Raw genomic sequence first — 23,512 nt, forward strand, 5'->3', positions numbered from 1 at the left:
TATCCAAAATACACCAATAATGACCTTTGAAGATATCTGATAGAAATATGGGCTCTTTGGGGCGCCTGGGTTCTCAGTCAGTTAAGTGTCTGACCCTTCATTTGGGTTCAGGTCACGATCTCACCTTCATGAGATTGAGCCCCATGTTGGACTCTGCACTGACAGCACAGAGCCTGCCTGGGATTCTCTGTCTCCCTGTCTCTCTGCTACTTTCCTCGCCTTCCCCCAAAATAAACAAATAAACTTAAAAAAAAGAAATATAGGGGTGCCTGGGTGGTTCAGTCAGTTAAGCCTCTGACTTTGATTTTGGCTCAGGTCCTGATCTTACAGTTTGGGAGTTTGAGCCCCATATCAGGCTCTCTGCTGTCAGTGCAGAGCCCTCTTTGGATCATCTGTCCCCTTCTCTCTCTGCTCCTCCTCCACTCGCGCTCTCTCAAAAATAAGTAAACATTAAATAAATAAATATATATACACACACACACACACACACACATATGTATATACATATACATACATATATGTATATGTATGTACGAGTATACATATATATACATATGTATATATGTGTGTGTGTATATATATACATATGTATATATGTGTGTGTGTGTGTGTGTGTGTGTGTGTATGTATATATATATATATATATATATATTCTTTTTTCTCATTTGGATTCCCACAAGGAAATTGTTGTACATGAAATAGAAGCAAATGTTACTCCATAATATGTGTCATGATACTGAGAGGGTTTTCATATTTGCTACTTTTTTCTTTTTTTTTTTTAAGCAAAAAGTGATTTAAATTTCTTTCTGTACATAATGGAAAAGAAGTGGCTGAAAATAAAGCCCATATATGGTCCTGAAAGTAAACATGGCCCAAAAACAGAAATAGTAAGAACAACAGTAACATAACTAAGAGAATCCCATTGTCTTCTATGATAACCCCCCCCAAAGAATCTTACCATGTTATTTTTCAAATACGTCTTCTCTTGGTCACTGAACAACAAAGAATCATGGAGTTTGGGGGCTGAAAGGGAAGTTCAAATAATTTAATCCAATCCCCTATTTTAGAGTTGACAAAACTAAGGCCTTTAAGCAATTACTGACTTGACAGTATTTAACAGCCTGATATACTAAGGGCATTTTTCTGTCTGAACTCAATGATAACTGCAAATTTGTATTGAACATTTAGAATGGGTCAAGCTCTGGTTGTTCTACGTGTACTATTTCTGTCTTCCCTCGAAATAACCCTGTTAAAAAAAAAAAAAAGTCCTATTGTAAGAAAAGTCCATTTTGCCAAGGAGATAGGAGCCTTAGAGAGGTTATTTAACTCACCTTATGCCATCCAGCTAAAAGAGCCAGAAATTGGGGCGCCTAGGTGGCTCAGTCAGTTGGGCATCTGACTTTGGCTCAGGTCACGATCTCGTGGTCCGCGAGTTGGAGCCCCGCATCAGGCTCTGTGCTGACAGCTCAGAACCTGGAGCCTGTTTCAGATTCTGTGTCTCCCTCTCTCTGACCCTCCCCTGTTCATGCTGTCTCTCCTTGTCTCAAAAATAAAATAAACATTAAAAAAAAATTTAAAAAAATAAATAAATAAATAAAAAATAAAAGAGCCAGAAATTAATAAAAACTCTAGGTCTGCATGAAATCCAAGTCCAAGTCCTTAATTATTAATATTGTCTGTGGTGACTCTGTGGAAAGGATGCTTGGGCTCTATTGCCAACTTTATTAATAAATAAATTCTTTTAATTTATTTAAAAAAATTTTTTATTAAATTAATTTTTTATTAAAAAATAAATTTAATCTTTCTCTGCTTCTCAATTTCCTGATACTAGAAAGAGGAATCATTTTCATCCTGTCTGTCCCACAGGATAATTGTGTGGGCAAGATGAGATGATATTTATTACAGTTATTTTTTTATTTGTTTGTTTTTGTTTTTTAGTGACCTATACCTCCAACATGGGACTTGAACTCATGATCCCAAGATCAGGAGTTGCACCTCTACCAACTGAGCCAGCCAGGCACCCCCATATTACAGTTATTTTTAAAGTATTTTATAAATGTAAGGAGCTATCTAAAGCTGGAGAATAAAACAGCAGGGTACAAAGAGCCACTTTTTTCTCTACAAGCAAGAAGGTATATGGCCGGGTTAAGAGGAGAAAATCAATCCATTTGCTTGTTAACATTTTTACTCACACAGTTGGCATGGAAATGCCAGCTGTGCCCCCAATATAAAAGCTGTTGCAAGTGTGGACAGGGAGCTTGGTTTTCTGGAATAACGAAGCTACTTCACAACAGAGTTCAGAATTGGGCCTCAGTTTCTCCACAAGGCAAATGGCACACATTCACACATGTCACCCAGTTTCCCTACAGTAGTGTTTCTCAACCTCAGCAGTACTGATATTTGGGGCCAGTTACTTCTCTGTCGTGGGGGGCTGTCCAGTGCATGGCAGGATGTTTAGCACCAACCCTGACATACCCCGCACTCAATGCAATAGCACCCCCAGAAACAAATTGTGACAATCAAAAGTATCTTCAGATATTGCCAAGTGCCCCTCCCCACTGCACTAGAATATGATTTTATTTTTTTTTTAATGTTTATTTATTTTTGAGACAGAGAGAGACAGAGCATGAATGGGGGAGGGTCAGAGAGAGAGGGAGACACAGAATCTGAAGCAGGCTCCAGGCTCTGAGCTGTCAGCACAGAGACTGACGTGGGGCTCGAACTCACGGACCGTGAGATCATGACCCGAGCCGAAGTCGGACGCTTAACCGACTAAGCCACCCAGGCGCCCCTAGAATATGATTTTAAAGTAACTAATGAATGTGAACTGAGGAAATGAAGGAACGAAGCACGTTGTTTTAAATACTAAGAAATAATAAAGGGGAAAAATGTGCCCCAAATAGCACATTATCAACCTCCAAGGTGAAACCGGTTAGTACAAAATTACACAGCAACAAAATTATAAACAGAGATCTGAGGAGAAAAAAGGAAAAGGGGACCCCAACAAAAAAGTAGTGACTTCCACTGGATGAAAGCAAATGTGGGTTTTTAAACAAATTTATTGAGGTGTGATTAACACACTGTACAACTTACCCACTTAAAATATGCAGTTCAGGGGCACTTGGGTGGTTCAGTTGGTTAAGCGTCAACTCTTAATGTCAGCTCGGGTCATGATCTCACACGTGTGAGATCCAGCCCCGCGTCGGGCTCCGTGCTAGGCATGGAGCCTGCTTGAGATTCCCTCTCTCCCTCTCTCTCTCTGCTCCCTCCCCTATTCACACACGCATGCACATACACACTCTCTCAAAAATTATATATATACATATATAATTCATTGGGGCGTGCCTGGCTGGCTCAGTGGGAAGAGCATGTGACTCTTGATCTCAGCATCATGGGTTCCAACCCCACACTGGGTATAGAGATTACTCAAATGAATAAACAGATAAAAGCTATAAAATATACAATTCAATGATTTTTAGTATATTCATAGACCTGTAAAACCATCACCACAACCCAATTTTATAACAGTTTCAGAGAATGAAGGGATTTTAACCTGTGATTAAAATGCTGCCAGTTTAATGTACTAGAGATTACCGGAGGTCTCTTCTCCAGAAGTGAACATCCTAACCAGCAATCACCAAATGACTGAGTAAAACATGACTATATTTCACTCTTTGAGTGGCCACCTTCCTGTCAAAGGATATGTACACCCTCTTTCCTCTTTCAGGAGCTCTCTAATATTATTGGTTATGTTGTAGGCCGATTTATTACATTTGAGAACATTTGAAGCAAAAAGTGCTTCAATTAAAACCCTTTATATATAATTATGAATCTCTGCTGTGCATCACTCTCACTAAGATGATTCATAACTATGTAGCATGTCTAGGCCAGTTCAGATCCTTGTCAGTAATAGTAGGATTCTTTTAATGGCCACGCTCCAATAGATAACACTTCGACAAAGGCATTGATTGTTTGTTCTGTTAGCTACTGAGCCAGTCTTTGCATACATGGATGCATAAGCATGCAAAATGGAAATTTTTATTCTAAGTTATGGGCTATACTTTGCATATAGAACAAAAGTTGTTAAAAATATATGTGGGGGGGCACCTGGGTGGCTCAGTCAGATTAAGGGTCAGACTTCGGCTCAGGTCATGATCTCACGGCTTGTGGGTTCCAGCCCCATATCAGACTCTGTGCTGACAACTCAGAGCCTGGAGCCTGCTTCGGATTCTGTGTCTCCCTCTCTCCCTGCTCCTCGCCCACTTGTGCTCTGTCTCTCTCTCTCTCTGTCTCAAAAATAAACATTAAAAAATAAACACACACACACACACACACACACACACACAGGTAACTCCAATGTGTTTTCTCCATGAAGAAAATTAATCTGTGAACAAAGGTCTAATTTAAAATTGTATAGAAAAGGCAAATACATAACCTCTGATATGCTCTCACTCCTGTTCCCCAACCCACCCTATCCCAATCCCCTCATTAACAAAAAGTTGTCACAGTTCTTTAACATGTTGGAATAAGAATGGTATTTCAACAAAAGATGAAATACTAAGAAATCTCCTTTAAAAAAAAAAAAAACAGGTTATACGTTTATCCCTGAATCAATAAGCCAGCAAAAACAGGAACATATTTGATCTGGCAAAACCTCCTGTGCTTTTAGATTCGGTGAAAATGGAAAAGGAAAAAAAGAATTTCTCCCATATTCCTTACGCATAACAAGAGCACTTATTAAATGATGTTTAGATATGATGGTGACAGAATGTTTAGATTCATTCATTGCTTGGCATTGGAAGGGCAGTGCCCTGGAGTCTTCCCCCAGTTCAATCTTAAATAAACAGCAGTCCTTTTAGTTTTCAATGTACCGACTTGGCTCAAACCATGCCATGAATTACTTTTGTATGAGGACTGCCACAAAAAAAATTGCTACAGAATGCTTCACTGGCAGCTGGGGCCAGTACAAGCTAATGCAAGCAAGTTATGCAAGTTAAAATAAACAGCAGAAAATTGGGTGTGAAAAAATATTAATCAGGTATGTCCATCTGACCGCTTTAACTTTTAAAACATCTGTGGCACGAAGCCAGTTCTTGTCAAGGTCACTTACTGTTCCAAAAAAGCTTTTCAGCTTCAACAAAAATATCCAAGAAACAAAATGAAGGCAAAAAATAACATTCAAATACTGTAGGTGTGTTTCATTTTATGCCACTTGTAAGAGGTGGGGTTTTCAGCCTATCATGAGATTCCCAGATCTTTATTCCTCTCTAGAGGCACTGTTCGGATAAGTTCAAGGGCTTCAGACAAAGGAGACATTTAGAAAATGAATGATCACCCATACCATTAACATGTCTCTGAGAGCTGAGGCGACCGTTGTTGGAGGAAGTCACAAGAACCCATTTGTCCCCCCCAGACAGTTGCCCCACCAGCATTCCTCAGAATGGAAAGATTCTCCTATTAGCATTAAATTGGGGTGTTCTGTCTTCAGAAAGCCCTTGTTAAGTATACATATGCCGTCTATAAGGATTAACACTGCATGCTAGATTTCGATCAGCCCTTTCGATCTCCATTTTACTCACCTTCTATTTAGAGGGCTTAGATAAGCTAAATGCATTTACTCAGAGCACAGATGCTGGAGTCAAAATTTAGCCCCATCGCTTGCTAGTTACATGACTCTGGTCAGTGTACTAGCCTTTTCTACGACATTGTGAAAAATACCATAAAAGCGACAGACACAGAAACCGAGCCCATCGGAAGCGGAAAAACGAGATGGTGTGGGCTGGTGGATCCTAACCAGGGAATTGGGGCAGTCCACAGCTTCTGGGTGTTTGTGGCCCCAGGCTAGGAAGGTCAACTCGTAGTTTCTCAACTACAAAAGAAGACTGATACTAATAGTACCCACTACAAAGCAGGGCTTTTAGGGGGATTAGATGAGATAAAGAATATAAAGTGCTCAGCACATGCCTGGCACTCAAAAAAAGCCTGACAGATGTTAGCTATTTTTTTCCTTAGGTCCTTAAGAGGCTCCGGCAGCAGAGAGAAAGAATGAAAAAAGAGGTAGGAGACCACCCAAGGCACAAGTGGGGTATGTACTGGCTAAAGAATCCTTTATCTTTAATTTACAGTGAGAGTGAGAAGAGCCAAGTAGGACTCTGCAATTGAAGCACCACAGCACACGATTAGGCAGGGACACCCTTCTAGGGTAACTTGGCAGTGTTCGGTGGATCCTGTTGCACTAAGTGTCCAGGAACCCCCCCCCCCCCCCCCAAGCTGGGTATGTGGCCACTTTTGTTTTGGGGGGATTTTTTAAGTTTATTTTTTGAGAGAGAGAGAGAGGATAGGGGAGTAGAAAGAGGGAGAGAGATGGTGGTGCTGTCGGTGCAGAGGCAGACACGGGGCTCAATCACACGAGCTTCTCATGCACTGAACCATGAGATGGTGACCGGAGCCAAAACCAAGAGTTGGACGCCGCTCGGGCACTCCCAGCCACTTTTGGATCCACTGGCATATGGGCCAGATGCTGAGCCTGCGTCTAAGCTGTAACTGTTTCTCTCTTCTCTGGTAACAAAACTCTTATATGCAGGTTATTGGCAAAGATTCCTTGATTTCAGGAAGGTTAGGCCCCGACCTCAGCCGCAAGGAATGAGCTGAAATTGCCTGAATCAGTCATAGTAACCTCCTTCCCTTCTTAAGGGATTGGCCAGAGAGTGGGCACATGACATCCTGGCCAATGAGGCATAGGGTAAGTCCACTAGGGAAGCTCGTTTCCTAAAGAAAAAGATAAGACTTCACAGAAGAATCTTCACAGAAGAATCTCCACCTGTTCTCTTTCTTTCCGTCCTGAAGGTGGATGTGGTGGCTAGAGACACGGCAGCCATATTCTGGCCAGGAAAATGACAAGGAAGTTGGCCCTATAGTCATTAGATCAACGCAGGCAAGCGCCTACCTCCAGACTTCCTGTTGTAGACGAAATAGGAAACGCCATCTACAGATGGGTTTTCTATTTCTTATGGTCAAATGCATTCCCACACAGTGCTTATTTCTTACCCCTGCCTGAACCATCTGAAAGATAGTTTTTCTTACCTGGCTTTATTTGAACAAAGATTTTAATAATCAACCAGAAGAAACCAGTCTGTTGATCCACTGCCCTATATAAAAGGAAACAATCATGTCCTGTAATAAGAATTTTGCATCCAACTTGTTTACACTTTGAAAACATAGGTTGAGCAGAAAGACAAAAACCAAGTGGTCTGTTACTTGTTTCTCATCTCTCCCTGTATAGCAATTAGCTTCAAAGAGACACAAAGGGATGCTATTTCATTATTTTTGACAGAACCAAATATGTAATGCAAAAAATATGCTAAAATTTTACAACGATTTGGATTCCTTGAGCAGGAGTGGGATGAGCCACTTGTGTAATGGTCCCTTCTCTGTGTCACCTGCCACCACTCTAACCTGATGCTTTCTCTGACATCAATGGCCAGAAGCAATGATTGCCATTATTATTCTAATGACTTACAAACGGATGCCCTTTAACAATATTTCTGAGTGCTTTTGCGTATATTCTGTCCCTGAAGGCTCACAACCCTGTCCTTTACCAGCTATATCATCCCCATAAAAGGTACTATAAAACTTCTAAGGGAGGGGATCCTCATTTTAGAGGAGAGATGTCATTTTCTTGCTCCCCTAAGTCTATCTTTGCTACAGGAACTAATGATATACTATCTACTCAGCACCACTGCACTCCTCAACCAATCATGCAAAATAGCATGTGAAAATGACATGCCCACATATGGCCCTCTGGTCTTTCATCCTTATGTGGGTTTTTTCCCCCCTGTGATCAGATATGATGTCTGAATCTCAGACTGGAACAAGAGTTCTATCCAAACCTTGGCCTTCACCAATCTCCTAAGCCCATAGACTGAATTTCTGTTCTAAACTGGATTGATCCTCTATTAGAACATGAATGATATAAAGCCAGGGAAGTTATTACTATTTTATTGAGTTATCCTTAGCACATAAAACAGATTCTGGTTGATTCCCAGCAGCCGCTTCATAAATATTTGTTAAATGAATGAATGATTCTAGAGATTTCTGCTACTGTGCCCTAATCACCAGATCAGACCTGTATGGGGTACTAACATCCACGTAGGCCCATTTTTACTTTCCTTATCTCTTTAAATGACACAATATGGACTGTTGGACACCCCCTCAACACTGGCCTTCTATTTCTACCTTCTTGCCTTTTCCATGCAGGAGAGGTCTCAGGATACAGAGCTCTCAGCTGAACCTGCCTAAAATACACCTTGATAAAAGAGACCTTAGAGAAATTATCACACCATAAAAGGGCAGAAGGCCTCAAAAAAAGAATAGAAAAGTGAAAGTAAACCTTGTCCCTTTCATTTTTCCAAGCGGTCAAAAAGTAGCCCCATGAAAAGATGATCAATATCTTTAGCTACCAAGAAAATGCAAATCAGGAACTCAGTGAGATACCACTTCACACCCACTAGGATGTGGGTGACAACACACACTAGGATGACAACAGTCAAAAAGGCCAAAAATATCAAGTGTTGATGAGGAAGTGGAGAAATAATGGTAGCCCTTTAAACAATGATTTGGCAGTTCTTAAAATGTTAAACATAGACTTACCATATGACCCAGCAACCCCATTTCTAGGTACACACCCAAAAGAAATGAAAACATATGTCCACATAAACTACACAAATGTGTGTAGCACCATTATCCATATTTGTCAAAAAGTGAAAGCAACACAAGTGTCCCTCAACTGATGAAGGCATACACAAAATGTGGTTAATGCACAAATAGACTGTTACTCAGCAACAGAAAGGAATGAAGGAGGATTCTGGGAATGTGACAGAGTAGGAAACACCAGTAATCTGTCCTACCTAGACAACAGTTACACTGGCAGAATGTGCCTGATATAACTATTTTGGAATGCTGGAGTCTATTGAAGGCATGCAACTTCCCCAGTTGAGGAAGACTAGAATTGGTTGATTGGTAAATTGCAGTTAATTTCAATTTCAGCTCTTATCACAATAGCACCTACTCATCACCCACTGGCAGGTAGCTGTGCCTATGTTACTGGAGCAGCTTGCCCACAGCTTGTAGGATTCAGGGATCTGTGCTCTAATCACAGAGGTGCAAACAAAAAGGTGGTGACCACTGTTGTTGCACCTCTCCCAAATGTTGCAAGCCCCTCCCCCTTTGGCTGAAGTGACTTCCCAGGGGATTTAAAGGGCCAATGCCTTTACCCCCATTTTTCTCTTTTCCCATTTTGGAAACCAAATATCAAAGAGTAGGACATTCAACAGCAACTTTACATATGAGGAAAATTAGAAAATCACCATGCATGTCCAAGAGCAGGCATAGACTCAGAAACGACCTGAACAGACCTTAAGTTTACACTCAGTCTGCTCCTTGGCACAGAGACAGCCTACAATTAAAATACAACAAAACAAAAACAACAACAATTTAATAACACCAGCAAACCGGGGCACCTGGGTGGCTCAGTCGGTTGAGCGGCCGACTTCGGCTCAGGTCATGATCTCATGGTCTGTGAGTTCGAGCCCCGCGTCAGGCTCTGTGCTGACAGCTCAGAGCCTGGAGCCTGTTTCAGATTCTGTGTCTCCCTCTCTCTGACCCTCCCCCATTCATGCTCTGTCTCTCTCTGTCTCAAAAATAAAAAATAAACATTAAAAAAAAATTTTTAATAACACCAGCAAACCCTGAAAAAAGGGGAGAATCTGATTTCTAGAATTATCACATTATTGGATATAAATGTCCAGTTTTCAACAAAAAAATCACAAGACATACAAAGAAACAAGAAAGTATGGACCATTCAAAGGAAAAAAAAAACTAAAATAAGAGAAACTATCCTTGAAAAATGGTGGATCTACTAGACAAAGACTTTAAAACAACTATTTTAAAGATGCCCAAAGAACTAAAGGAAGAGATGGAGAAAATCAAGAAAATAATGTATGAACAAAATGGAAACATTAATAAAAATGTAGAAAACCTAAAAGAAACCAAAAAGAAATTTTGGTACTGAAGAGTGCAATAACTGAAATGAAAATTTCTCTAGAGGGATTCGACATCAGATTTGAGTAAACAGAAGAATCAGTAAACTTGAAGACAGAACAATGGGAATTATAAAATCTGAAGAAGAGTGAGAAAAAATACTGAAGAAAAGTGAAGAGTCCTGTGAGGCACAGATATGTTGTGGGAGTTCCAGAAGAAGAGAGAAAGTGACAGAAAGGATATTTGAAGAAACAATGGCTAAAAACTTTCCAGCTTTGATGACAGACATAAATTAAACTTCTGAGAATCTCAAAAAACTCCAAGTAGGGTCAACTCAATAAGAGCCACACTGAGACACATTAAAATCAAACTATCCAAAGACAAAGAATTTTAAAAGCAGCAAGAGAGAAGCAACTCATCACGTACAAGGGATTCTCAGTAAGATTATAAGATTTTTCATCAGAAACTCTGGAGGCCCGAAGGAAGTGAGCTAATATATTCAAAGAGCTAAAAGAATAAGACTGTCAACCAAGAATCCTATATTTGGCAAAACTGTCCTTCAGAAGTGAGGGAGAAATTAAGACATCTCCCGATAAACAAAGGCTGAGGAAGTTTGTTACCACTATACCTGTCCTGCAGGAAATGCTAAAGAAGAGTTCTGCAGGTGGAAACGAAAAGACACTAGACAGTAACACAGAGCTGCATGAAAAATAAAGATCTCAGGAAAAATAAACACATGGGCAATTTTACAAAAGCTAGTTTTATTGTAACAATGGTGTGTAAATCCATTTTTTGCTTTCTACACAATCTAAGAAACTTGTAAATTAAAAAAAAAATAGTCTAAAAGCTACTATTATTGTAACTTTAATTGGTAATTCCACATTTCTTTTTCTATATAATTCAGGAGAGTAGTGCATTTAAAAATTATGAATTTATGGTTTGGGTCACAAAATGTACAAAGATAATTTTGTGATATTAACAACTGAAAGGAGTGGGGACAGACCTGTTAAAGGAGCAGAGATTTTGTAAATTATTTGTATCATTTTTATTTTTAAGTTTATGTATTCTGAGAGAGACTGAGGGAGTGCAAGTAGGGGAGGGATGGATAGAGACGAGAGGGAGAATCCCAAGCAGGCTCCGCACGTGCACAGAGCCTGATGAGGGGCTTGCACCCACGAAACTAAGAGATCATGATCTGAGCTGAAGTCAAGGGTCGGATGGTTAACCGACTGAGCCACCCAGGCACCCCGAAATTTTGTAAATTATTGAAGTGAAGCTGGTATTAGTTCAAATGAGACTGTTATAAATTTCAGACATTAAATGTAATCCCTACAGTTACCACAAAGAAAATAGCAAAAGAATATACACAGAAGGAAATGAAAAAGAGATTTAAACATTTTGCTACAGGGGTGCCTGGGTGGCTCAGTCGGTTAAGTGTCCGACTTCAGCTCAGGTCATGATCTCGCGATCCGTGAGTTTGAGCCCCGCATCGGGCTCTGTGCTCACAGCTCAGAGCCTGGAGCCTGCTTCAGATTCTGTGTCTCCCTCTCTCTGACCCTCCCCCGTTCATGCTCTGTCTCTCTCTGTCTCAAAAATAAATAAACGTTAAAAAAAAAATTTAAAAAAAACATTTTGCTACAAAAAAAATCAACTAAACACAAAAGAAGACAGTAATACAGGAAATGAGGGACAAAAAAGGCTATAAACTACACAGAAAACAAATAGCAAAATGACAGAAGTCCCTCCGTTTCAGTAATTACTTTAAATATAAATAAACTCTCAAATCAAAAGACAGAAATTGTCAGAATAGAAAAAAAAATAAACGACATGATCCAGGTATAGTCTGTCTACAAGACACAATGGAGTTATTGCTTAATAAGTATAGTGTTCCGGTTTTGCAAAATGAAAAGAGTTCTGGAGATGGATGGTGGTGAGGGTTGCTCAACAATATGAATGTACTTAATACCTTTGAAATGTACACTTAAAAATGGTTAGGATATTAAATTTTATGTTATGTGTATTTTACCACAAGAAAATAATTGGGGGGAATGAAGGAACGAAGGAATGACAAATAATAATGCAACACGAATAAACCCTAAAAACACTATACTAAGTGAAAAAAGTCAGACACAAAAAAACCACAGCTTATGTGATTCTGTTCGTATGAAATGTCCAGGATAGGCAAATCCATAGTGACAGAAAATAAATTAGGGGCTGCCAGGGGCCAGAAGGAGGAGGAATAGCAAATGACTAATGGGCACCAGGTTTCTTCTGGGGGTAACGAAAATGTTCTAAAAGTAGATAGTGGTGATAGTTGCACAACTCTGGGAATATACCAAACACCTCTAAGTGTACATTTTAATGCATCTTACGGTACGTGAATTATATCTCAACAAAGCTGTTACGTTAAAACAAACTAACTAACGACCACAAACCTTCCCCTTTGCAACGTTTTCAGGGCTAGAAGCCCCATCTTAGGGGCTGCGATGAAAACGTCTCCCCCCCCATCCCCCCACCCCGTGGTCTGCCACTGCTCAATCCCTCTGTCACTGCTGCCCCCAGGCACTCCCTGCTCCATCAGCACACAGAAACAGTAACAGGTAGAAGCAGGAGAAAATCACTGTACCAAGCCCCCACTCCCGGAGCCAAAAAAGGTGAGAGATAAACTCTGCCCCCCAGAACTTCTGCCTCTGCCTTCCTTTGTCTAGGGCAGCATTCTGCTCCTAAATTATGATAACGCCAACAGGAAATGTAAGATTTTTTATCTTCTCTATGACCTAAACAAAAAAATTGTTCATTTGACCTTTAATATATTCTTACAGATAATGGCAATCTGAATTATGAATATTTAACTTTCTCCCCATTTAAACCATCCTGCTTCCATGTTTTCCCTCTTCTTGCTTGCTAAACAAGGAAAATTGCTTTCCTACAAAATATAAATAAATATCATTGCAATGTTCCCTGGATATTCTTTCGGAGCCAGTATGTCCTCCATCTTTACTTTTCAACAACTAATCCTCAGTCTAAAAGGGGCAAACAAGATAATCCCTTATTTAAATGATCAATGGAAGGGAATTAGTACGGCAAAGCAGACAACTCTCACAACTCTATCACTCAGAACCTACAGAATTCTTTTTCTTTTTTTTTTTAATGTTTATTTATTTTTGAGAGAGAGAGAGAGAGAGAGCACAAGTGGGGGAGGGGCAGAGAGAGAGGAAGACACAGAATCTGAAGCAGCCTCCAGGCTCTGAACTGTCATCACAGAGCCCAACACAGGGCTTGAACCCACAAACCGCGAGATCACGACCGGAGCTGAAGTCAGACGATCAACCGACTGAGCCACCCAGAACCTACAGAATTTTTAAAACAGTACTGCAGAAGTAGAGATGCATTAATATTTTGAAGGCAAGTTTTTCCGCCTCTCTTAGGCTTCTGGCATCACATATCCATTGTTGGGCCTTACTGCGTGCCGGGCACTGTGCAGACACTTCACAATTGTCTTCTTTCATTCTCATTACAATTCTTGTGTCTGTCAACTCAGGAGACTTCCAGTTTGGGACAAGGACCAAGAGTGGAAAAAGAGGGTGGTCAACTGGGGAACTGAGTCAAGGGTGCCTGCTCCAAAATCCCTTCCTTTCAGTTTGTCACACTCCCTGAAATTCCACAATTAGATTTTGAAGGCTTTTCTGTCTGGTTTTAGAAAGTGGAGCCTCCTTAACCCATAATCAAGCAAGACCTCGGTGTCAGAGATTCCGGGAGCTCAGACTTAAAACCAGGGGACCAAGCACAAGCAGGCGAGACCAGAGAACACAATGCGGAATCTAGCGGTTCAATCCAGGAGGCTGCCCCACGTGAGGATCATTGGTCACAACTCCTATTTCTCAGGACACCCTAGCAGGCCCGCATTCTACAACGATGCAGGGTGGTTTGCAGAGTCCCTGTCTTCCTAGCTAGTTCGTCTACCTGCTATTTTAGTGCTTCTGAAAAAAGACTGTTGTTTTTTTGTTTTTAATATTTATTTATTTATTTTGGGGAGAGTGCAAGCAAAGCAGGGGCCAGGAGACCAGGGCAGGGAATCTGAAGCAGGCTCTGTGCTGACAGGCTGACAGCAGCGAGCCAGATGTGAAGCTTGAATTCACAAACCCCAAGACCTTGACCTGAGCTGAAGTCAGGACTCTCAACTGATGGAGCCACCCAGGTGCCCCCAAAAGATTGTTTTTTTTAAATTCTGTCCACCTCCTACTGAGAATCAGAATGCTTAAGTGACGTGCCCAATACCATAGAGTAAGTCATTAGAACCAGGATTTGAACCCTCACAAAGTTGGTGTTCTTAATTACTACCCACTCTTTTTCCCCACTACACTAAAAAAAGTCCAAGCAGAGTCCAGAAGTAACCCCAAAACATTTTGTTTTGGGTATCCCCAACTACTTACTTTGCTTTCCAAATACTATTTCCCTTATGTCTTCTCAAGCCTGACTTTTCAGATTTTTTAATTCTACAAGGGTGAAAAATGGCTAAATTGTTGGCTTTCCCAGAATAGCTTCCATTTAACAGAAACCAATAACTGCAACTAAAACAATGAAGATTTAACCTTAGATTTACAGGTATTATAGAGGATGGCGGCCAGTCCCAAGACTGACTAAGTGGATTTAGAAGAAATATCTTAAGCTTGGAAAATATGAAAGGCCCTTCAGCACATTGAAACATATTTTCAGCATTATATCACTATAAATAGGACTGTGGCTCAAAGACGATGTTTTCCGAGATCCTAATTTAAATCAGCAAATGAATGGTTTCAAAGCCCACGTAACACCAGACAATTTGATGGAATATTTTCTTAGCAAATATGAAACACAACATTGCCATGGTGCTTCAAAGAGGGAGATAAAAAGAATGGTTGCTAGCTGAAGTCCTTTACTCTTGATTTAAAGAAAGGTGGGGGGGGGAAGCTCTGCTTTTTAAATTCTTCTCAGTCTAGTGTCCCTGACAAACCTGTTTGATGGGCATCAGGGACCTGAAGCAGACCTGCCAGGGAAAAAGTAGCCATCATTCATGCTTCATTGGATTTCCATGACAGAATGATCACATTCTGTAGAACCTGGCATAAGCACATCATTATTAAGCCTTGCTTTAGCATTTCTTAACTGATCACGGATGCTGTGGTCCTTGGTGGCTCCTCTCTGCTGGCACTGTTTGTAGTTATTTGACCTTTTCTCAGTGGATAATCCACACAAAAAGCCCTAATTACTTCCCCAGCTTTGACCAGCCAGCAGTGTGAATAATCAATGACACTCATTTAGGTATTGCACAATCAGATGCTTATGGTGTTTAAAGAACATTTTTCCATTGAGCTGCCACAGCTGTAGGACAATTACACGCAGTAAAGCTGCTGTTGTAATCACAAGATGACCAAGTGACCTTGTGGGTTTAAAGTTGATGACTGGGGCCTTGACTGGGGCATAGTCATGATACAGAACATATTTTGGGAGAGAAAGGAAGCTTCATTGTATGCTAATGTGACATGCTGAGCCCCAAGAGCAATGCTCTGAAATATTGACAAATCGGGAGACTCATATTGGCAGGTAAAATTCAGTATTTGTTTCCATGGTTGCAGCTACTTCTTCCTATTGTATATAAAATAGTAAATAAATAAGATCGGGGAAAAATTTGAACTCTAGCCACACTCTTTTCTACACCTTTTTTTAAGGTAAACATGAAAATAAAATTGAAGCAATGTGTCCTATCCAAATAGATATTGAAAGATTACGAGGATGTTAAAATATTGTAACATACTCAAATCACAATAAATCCTTATCCATTCTCAGGCCAAACTTTCCCCACAAAGTTCACTGTTAAAAGATATGAAGTCTGTGGTTCTTTGAAATTATTAGTTACCAAATTACATATAAAGCTAAATTATAAAATACGTTGTAAGAAAATGGAATATGGCAACATTTCAAAGAGTGTTCCTTAGGAACACTACTCTGTTGAAAATCTTTTGGAAACGGGAATTCAACATCTAATAAGTTTGGGAAATGCAGCATAGATATCCTCCTCTTAGAGATTTATAATGTTCATTAGTATATCAAAGGTTCTGGGATGTGTTTCTGAAAACAACTTGGGGTAATACTACATCCATAGATCTTTTTTTCCTTGTTACCATCTTATATGAAAACTGAATTTGTAAATATTGGTTCTTGACTCAAGAATGTCAATGAATTGACTTTCAACTCTACTTTTGAACTTCCTTACAATGTTTATAAGCTTGTATACTTACTTATTAAAAGAGACACAAAGTAAAATCGATAGAAACAAGTAAGAAAACTGGCAAGAAACACACTAGCAAGACAGAAACAGTTACGTTCCTGGTAGAAAAGATGGAGGAAAGGAAGTATCCTAAATTGAGAACATAATGGAAGAGTTTGGGAGCCGAAAAAGTCCCAGATAAAAGAAAAGGAAGGAAAGGTCAGAAGTAATGGCACAAACCATCCTCTCCCTTTCCAAACTCCGAAGGCTGTCCTGATTTAATCTGGCAAAGAAGGCAAACCAGCTCATCAGCATGCACTTGACGACTTACCCGGCCTGTCAGAGACAGCGGTATCTAAAGACACAGTAGAGAATGAGGAAAAACAGGCAAAACCCAGTGGGTAAGCCAAGAAGGCGAATCACTGAAAAAAATATATACATCAAGAAAGACTGCACATTTGATGGGGTGATCTTGATTAATCCCAAAACAGCTGAAGCCTTCATGTTGGGGGCTCCTGGGATGTGTAACCCAAGTTTTTCCTGATACTGGCAAAATCCAATTCATAATATTTGTAGTGAATGAGCCTGTTCTTTAAATTTATTTTTAGTTTCAAGAGGCATCACTGTTTTTTCATTTAGTATAAGACACGCTCGGGTGATATTTGTAACTCCTTCCTTATACATGTTTATTGCTTTGTTAGAAACTGAAACCCATATTTTTTCTGGGCTCAGAAGTACCTGGGGGCTTACAGCAGATCTTGTCCTTACAGCCCCCTTGCAGCACTCTCTTTCAAAGTCCCAGTGACTCTGCACAACTGGTTCCAGCTTGTAATACATCTGGAAATTTTCTTTTGGAATCCAATGATCCCCTCACAAAATATCAATTCTTACATGTTGCCGAACTGTCAAGGATATGAGGCTATTATCAAGGTCAGTAGTGACAGGGGTTAGAAACTTAAGTGGGGAGGGGGCTTAGAAGCAGGGGTAGCAGCATCAGGAAATTTTACCCATGCAAACTGCTGAGTAAGGAATTTCTTTTGCAATTCTGAAAAACTCAGCCTTGTGATTAAAAGCAGTGAATGTGGCAAGACAGGGTAGAGGATGTATTCAGAAGGGCTGCTCCCTTGCATCACACATTTCACCTTCTTCACCCCATCAGGCCTGTACATGGCCTTTATGTAAATGGGAACACTCTAGATCCCATCCTAAATCTAAGCAAGAAATCTCTAGAATAAACTAAGAAGAAAAAAGGATTGAGAAAGCACACACTCAGGAAATTCCAGGAAATAAAATATATGAATATCTTGCTTCATATTGAGCCCTGGAGTACTAGGAATATGAAATTTTGAGACCTGGTAGATAAGATATGTACTACACACAGCAAATTTTTAATCCTTTGTGGATGAGGAAACTGAGAGACAGAGAAGTTAAATTCTTGACAAAGACCGTAGCTAGCGTGGAGCAGAGTAGACCATAAAGGGCTGACCTTCTTTTAGTGCTTTTTATTTTCACTGTAACATATAAAAAAAAAAAAAAGTCTATTCAATATAGGGTATATAAATATGTTACATGTATAACAAGACATTTGCAGATATACCAATTAAACTTTCCTGAATCATTCTCTTTGTATAAGAAAATACCAGGTGGAGTGCCTGGGTGGCTCAGTCAGTTAAGTGTCCAACTCTTCGTTTCAGCTCAGGTCATGATCTCACAGTCTGTGGGTTCGAGGCCCGTGTCAGGATCTCTGCTGTCAGCACAAAGCCCGCTTCAGGTCTTCCATCTCCCTCTTTCTCTGCCCCTCCTGTGCTTGCTCTCTCTCTTTCTCTCTCTCTCTCTCAAAAATAAATAAACCTTTAAAAATTTTTTTCTAGGAGTGCCTGGGTGGCTCAGTCCATTAAGTGTCCGACTTCGGCTCAGGTCACGATCTCACGGTTTGTGAGCTCGAGCCTTGCGTCAGGCTCTGTGCTGACAGCTCAGAGGCTGGAAGCTGCTTTTGGATTCTGCGTCTCCCTCTCTCTTTCTGCACCTGCCCTGCTCACACACACTCACTCTCTCTCTCTCTCTCTCAGAAATAAAACATTAAAAAAAATTTTTAATAATAAAAAAATAAAATACCACGTTTACTCTAAGTATCAGAAAAATACTAAAAGAGTTAGAAGTGAGAAATATCATCTGAACCCTATTTGTGTATAACAGAAATTACTTTTAGCCACACCGATTCAACTGAGAAAAGATGCTTCTTTTACAACACGCAAAATTCCAACCCAGAATCAAAAACAGCAGGACGGTGATGGTGAAGGCATTTGCCCTGCGTTTGTGTCTCCTTGGCTTTGCACCATCCAGACCTGCCAGGAATTATTTGGCTAATCTGGACAAGGACACCTAATTTTCTTACTCTTGTTTGATTAAACCACTGTATACAAGACAGCAGTTTCTCCATTCAGGATGAGTCCCTGCATGATTGAGAAACCAGTCCAAAGGAATGCTTCTTAAACTTGCAGCAACTTAGCAACTCATTATTACTAAGATTGCCATTAAACCATTCAAAGCTTTCTTTACATAAACAAAATTTCTTTTTCTAATCAGTCAGCATATCTGAACATTAAAGCTTGTTTGATTTTCCCAGAGTTTTGATTGGTTGTTTGCTCTGGGGTATTTGGCCACTTTTATAAAGTTAATAGGGTTGAGAAAGGTGCCTTAAGAAAGCTTCCAATGATGAAATGGGGTTTGTTTACTAAGTATTTCCAAGAAAAGACTTTGGTCAGTCGCTTGGGTATTTTATCTACAGAATGCCAAAAAACTCAATGTCACAAATATATTCTTGCACATTGGCTAAATGCTATAAATTGGACTGGTTAAACAATACCAAAGTACTCATAACTTATGAACTTATGTCCCTTATGCAAATGTATCCCAAATTCCAGTTTACCTTGCCAGGAACAAATCTCTGCTCAGTCCCTTGGCTGACAGTTTATCTCATGACCCAGTAAGACAGCTCCCTCAGCAAGAAGTAGATACCCTTTTGTTTTTTAAGTACTTTCTACACCCAGTGTGGGGCTCAAACTCATGACCCTGAGGTTGAGTCTGGTGCTCCTCTAACTGAGCCAGCCAGGCACCCCAAGAGGTAGATATTCTTACTAGCCAGTAAGTGTAACTCTAAATTTGAACATGGAAGGAAAATGCTTAAGGCACATAAAGTAATACAAATTGTGATCCAAGAGTGGTCTGGAGACAGACTCCCCACACACACTTGTATAAGACAAGTGAGAACCAGGCTGTCCTTACTCTTAAAAGTACACAGCAGCCCTACCGACTTCTCTGAGTCACACCTTACTCTTAAAAGTACACAGCAGCCCTACCGACTTCTCTGAGTCACACCCTCTAGCCTTCTCATCTCTACAACATTCAGGTCCTAGGACCTCAACCTATTAACCCTATGTTAGGGCTGGTTCTAACATATAGACTGGAACATGTCATAGAATCAGTCAATTTAGGAACATCTTAAAGATTATCTGGTGCCAGAGGTGCCCAAACTTTCCTGGTTCATGGCACTATGGGTGTGTCAGTAATGTTTTTTCATAGTATCCCTAGGCGAAAAGCAGTAAATAATAGTTCCATTTATTAAGCAGTGAGACACAAACACTTAATAAGTTTATACTCTTTCCCTTTCCTTCTACCTGTTGGCTAAACTAAAAAACATGATGCGTAGAGTTCAAGCTGCTACCTTAGACCATAAGGAGGAAGCCACATATGGAGGGTGAGGGGGCAACAACACAGAAGGATCTAGGTTCCTGTTGATCTTGGGGCTCCTTATAAACCCTGGTCGGTTTACCTCTGGATCGCATATATATACGAAATAAATACATTAAAAATTATTCAAGCCATTGTTACTTGAGAGGTTTTGTCAATACCAGTTAAACCTAGTGCTAATAGACTAATCTTCACAATATAATAACACATAATGTACTATAGAACAACTATAGATTTCCACTGTTACACATTTAAAATACGTAAAAACTTAGAACACATAACTCCAGGTACCTGTGAGAAGTCATGCAACCACTCACTATTACCCTCTTGAGAATTAACCTATTTCTTCATGCCCTATGTTTCACATGGAGATATAATTCATAAACCAAATGATATCTGACTAGAATATATAAAGAAGTTAATATATTTTCATAAGGGGAGAAATTGTCACATCAAATTGGTCTAGTTTAAAATGACAAATTGAACACATCATTTATCTCTGCTTCCTCCGCCAAACCCATGAACGATGGCAGAGTTTTTAAGACAAACCCACAAGAAGAACAACAATGAAAGAAGCGACGAAGTCACAAATTTTCAGAAACTAGAAGGCAGTTGAGCAAGCAATAAGACTCCAAAGAGCTGAATCCTAAACTGGCAGCGGGGATAGCTGAGAAGCAACCTAATTTGCTTCTAAGAACTCCCGAAAGGCCGAGGATTGACATCACACATTGCAAGGAAGTGAAGAGGTTCCAATTTCACGTAGCTGGACAACTGCCCCTTCCCAATGTCAGTAGACAACAGGAAGTTTATTCTCTGAAGAGGGTAAAATAAAGGGATTCTGGACTGGAGGACTCTTGGCACAAGTGAGAGAGAAGTATCATCCTAAAAATAGGGAAATGAAATGAAAGTTTATAAACAAAACTTTGAAACCTCCAGCTCTCTGCCCTATTCCACTCCTAGAATTTGGCAGCCACGTTCATATCTTCTGAGAAGAAAATGCATGATTCTTTTTGGGGAAATATGACCAGCCCAAGACAACAGACCTAAAGATTCTGATACTGGTGTGTTCCCCTAAAAACAGCCCACAGAGATCAACCCACAGTAAAGCTCAAAGCCAACAAGCTCTCTCACATGCTCACAGCGTTCAAGTGGCTTTTTAATCTCACTACACTTAATCACCAACAGATAGGCAAGATACACCACAAAAATCTCTAATGTTAAAGTCAACTACCAAAACGAAGAGAAAAAAGCAAGGTGGAGGAAATAGAGACTGCAATAGAGAAGAAAATTTCCAAAACACAAAAGAGCTATCTACTCTTACTATACCTCAGAGAGATATGAGAAGTTATCGCATTCATGAAAGAAGAATAGCATGCTTTTTTTAAAACAGAGAGTAAGAATGAGATCTTGAGAATTAAAAATCAAACATTGATGGAGAAGTTAAGATCATCTCCAAGAGAGAGGAATGTTAAGCAAGCCCCATGCCCAACACAGAGCCCGACGCAGGGATTGATCTCACAACTGCGAGATCATGACCTGAGTCGAAACCAAGAGTTGGATGCTCAACCAACTGAATGAACCACACAGGCGCCCAAAAACTGACTATTTTTAAAGTACTGAAAATCCCTCTATGCACTACTACTCTGCTTAGGTCACCACTATGGAGAAGAACTTTAGTGTAAATACTAACCCTTCTACTTGATCACATAAAACTACTTAAAAGATCTAATGGAAGGGTGTTTATATTATGATAGATAATGTGGTAAGAGTTAATGTGAGAATAAACTATCTTATTAAATAGATCTTCCAAGAAAGATTTCTGGTTTCTAGCTAAAAAATATAAACAAATAGGGGCACCTGCGTAGCTCAGTTGGTTAAGTCTCTCTTGGTTTCAGCTCATGTCATGATCTTGTGGTTTGTGGGTTCAAGCCCTACATCCAACTCCAAGCTGACAGTGAGCCTGCTTGGGATTCTCTCTCTCTCTCTCTCTCTCTCTCTCTCTCTCTGCACCTCCCCTGCTCTCTCTCTCTCTTACTCTCTCAAAACAAACTTTTAAAAAAATATACATATAAAATGAACACACTAATGCTATAATTATAAATAAAACAATGAAAGCATTGCTAGTAATTGGATATTCAGTACATCCCAAATTTGTGTTTCAGTGTTAGCTTTCAAAGTCACTTAAACCTGGCACCTATTTTTTAAATGTCCTTGATTTTAATGATTTGTACACAGGGCTTTTATTTGAGGATTTATACTGATATTTGACAACCAATTTCAAGCTGGCTTAATTTGCAAGTTTATTCCCTAACACACTGCCTTGGTGTTCTCTGTTTTTTAATTTTACCATTCTTCATCTAAGTGATGATCAGTTTTTAGCAACCAGCTTTTAGTCAGGGAAATGGCTGACAAACTATTCCTTTCTACATACATTTTCTAAAGAGGAAAAAAAAAAGGCTATTTAGTTTAATACTAACAGTATTTTAAAATTGTGCCTTGAAATTCATTTAGAAAATAACTTTGAAAAATCAGAATGGCTAGGAGTATTTACCTGCATCCCTAATTAGACTAGAATGGCTTTTTCTAAGAAGACTGTAGGCACTCTCCCTGTTCTAAATGAAATGTAGCCACTGCTTCTCAAATCACCATCATGAGAGCATTACGCAATTTTATCTGTCTACATTCTATTTCTGCTTTATGTTGTTATATGGGAGCTGTACGGGAGTGTGTTTCCTATCACTGCAAAGACCAGATAAAGTAGTTTAACTACTACATCAAATTGGGAATTATACATATAAATTGTCTGCTGCTGTCTATAGATTATGTCTGTAAAAGATAAAAGCATTTTTCTCCTTTTAGAGAGAACACTCCCATGCCTTCTTTGCCTCACATATAAATTATCTTTTAAGGGACCAGGTGCAATAGGCAAAGAATTGGCTGTCTTCCCAACCCAGCTTTGAGTTTTGATTTCTAAATGTACTTGTCGAGTTAGGAATCACAGAAATGCAGAATGCAGAGTTTAAAGACACCAACAAGGACTGTTTTCCTGCACCTTTTGCCTTAAGGGAGAGAAAAAGGTGGGGGATGGCACATTGGGAGAAGTCATCAGAATTGAAATGAACTTAATTGCTTTTCCTGTGGCTCTCCCTCCGCCTAGACAGGTGGCTATGAGAGTCCTATGTGTCCTCACTGATCCATGTCAATGTAAACATAAGAGGGACCTAGAATTTGGAAAGCAGGTTAGACATCCAGGCAGCTCTCCAGCTTTGGTCCAGATGCAGAATGAACATGATTCCGTGGGAAGCATTTGTATGGCATGATTAAGTTAATGATACTCAACACAAAACACCAATACAATAGTGGCCCATTCCTCTCCAACCGATTCAAAGCCAACCCCTGGAGGTATATAGATCTACGCTGGGCATGGGACCTTTGGGTATTGTTGGCACTGTACAAGTATCGCTTCGTTGATACAAT

The 23,512-nt window shown here is 39.9% G+C and overlaps 1 long non-coding RNA gene across 1 annotated transcript in view; it reads right to left on the reverse strand.

Moving 5' to 3' along the window:
• The window catches only part of LOC125930009 (uncharacterized), a 126,510-nt gene that overhangs the window by 6,514 nt on the left and 96,484 nt on the right, over positions 1–23,512 (reverse strand). The window contains exon 4 of the long non-coding RNA XR_007460032.1: positions 959–1,023. This is a non-coding gene — a long non-coding RNA (uncharacterized LOC125930009). The remainder of the gene's footprint in view (positions 1–958; positions 1,024–23,512) is intronic.

The sequence above is a fragment of the Panthera uncia genome, chromosome A2 (assembly GCF_023721935.1).
Source record: "Panthera uncia isolate 11264 chromosome A2, Puncia_PCG_1.0, whole genome shotgun sequence".
Taxonomy (NCBI): Eukaryota; Metazoa; Chordata; class Mammalia; order Carnivora; family Felidae; genus Panthera; species Panthera uncia.